Below are 1,449 nucleotides of genomic sequence, written 5' to 3'. Positions count from 1 at the left end.
CCACAGTGCCTGGCCATTTTTTGGTTGCAGCCATCATTGTTGTTTGGCGGGCCCGGGCTGGGGATTCGAACCCACCACGTTAGGTGTATGTGACTGGCGCCTTAGCCGCTTGAGCCACAGGCGCCGAGCCGACATGATTATTCGAGAAGTTATATATTGACAGGATGATTGATTACAAGTAGATTTATAAGCCAAAATTTAATGATGGCTAAGTTAATGAAAATTTCCCTCAATTTAGTATTCCACCTGGGTGAAGTGAGGAATTTATTTTATTTATTTATTTATTTATTTATTTTTCAATCTGAAAGCAGTCACTGTTTATTAACTGACCAGATTACAAAAACAATCAGGGCAGATACCTTAGTTCATTCTTCTAATAAGCCTATTGATTTGGTCTTCCCTGTTACCAGCATCTCCACCTTCTACAAAATGGGTTGTCTTTTTATTCATTCCCCCCCGTGGAGATGATAATTTGAATGGCCACAAGAAGTTATTTGCTTCTTTGAAGCGTTTTCCAACAGTATAGATCTCATGAATCAGATCCTCCATGCAGATGATGCCATATTTACCAAGAGATCGTGCAATCAAACTGTTATTAGTCAGTGCAATTCGTTTCTTATTGATTTTGCCATAACCACGCTTGTAGATTAGCTCATTTACTGACTTCAGATTTGGGTACCCCCATGCAATATATGGTTCTACAATCCTCAGCATGTTAATGGAAGCCTTGTTGAGCTTAACAAAAGTTCCATTGAAGATCTGGCGAAGGCGAAGAAGCTGCAACACCTTTCGGACCTTTGGACTCACACCATTGATACCTCTGATCCTGATGACAAATGCCAGTTTGGGTTCTGCAGGTACATAGAAGTTGCCAGCTTTTCTTGCCATCCTAGCCATCCGAATCTCAGTTCTGTACATCTGCCTGTATTCTTTATGATAATGCTTAGCTTTTTCATAGATAAGCTTCCTCCTTGCCTTTCGAAGCATCTTTTGGGCACATTTCTTTCTCAGACGCTTGATCTTCAGCTCTGCGAAATTCTTTCGCTTCTTCTTAAGGGTTTCTGGCACAGAGGGAACCTTCTTTTTCTTCTCTTCGACAGCCTCCATGGTTCCAGCCAGAAAAAGAGGCTATTTTGTTTTTTAATAGACTTTATTTTTAATTTTTATTTGTTAATTATTTAGCTTTTTGAGGTAGGGTCTCACTTTGTTACCCAGGCTAGAGTGCAGCAGCCTTATTGTAGCTCACTGCAACTTCAAACTCTGGGACTCAAGTCATCCTTCCCTCTGGGCCTCCTCCTCTAATTACAGTTTTGAATGAGCCACTTCTCCTGACCTAAACTTGATTCTTTAGAGTTGTTTTACATACACTGTAATTGAGTATAAGGTACAGAAATTTCCCATTTGCTTCTTCCCCCACCATGTGCGTATCTTTCTTTCTTTTTTTTTTTT

The 1,449-nt window shown here is 40.2% G+C and overlaps 1 protein-coding gene and 1 pseudogene across 2 annotated transcripts in view; one reads left to right on the top strand and one right to left on the bottom strand.

Annotated features, from left to right (window-relative positions):
- ABI2 (abl interactor 2) overlaps window positions 1-1,449 on the top strand; it is a 123,323-nt gene that overhangs the window by 16,293 nt on the left and 105,581 nt on the right. The gene's annotated exons all lie outside the window — the stretch shown is intronic.
- Window positions 293-1,123, bottom strand: LOC100945333 (annotated as a pseudogene). The gene has a single exon (XR_001161056.1). The product of XR_001161056.1 is annotated as a 60S ribosomal protein L7 pseudogene (transcript).

The sequence above is a fragment of the Otolemur garnettii genome, unplaced genomic scaffold, assembly GCF_000181295.1.
Source record: "Otolemur garnettii isolate 467f Iridium unplaced genomic scaffold, OtoGar3 scaffold00013, whole genome shotgun sequence".
Taxonomy (NCBI): domain Eukaryota; kingdom Metazoa; phylum Chordata; class Mammalia; order Primates; family Galagidae; genus Otolemur; species Otolemur garnettii.
This window is presented reverse-complemented; position numbering and strand designations above follow the sequence as displayed.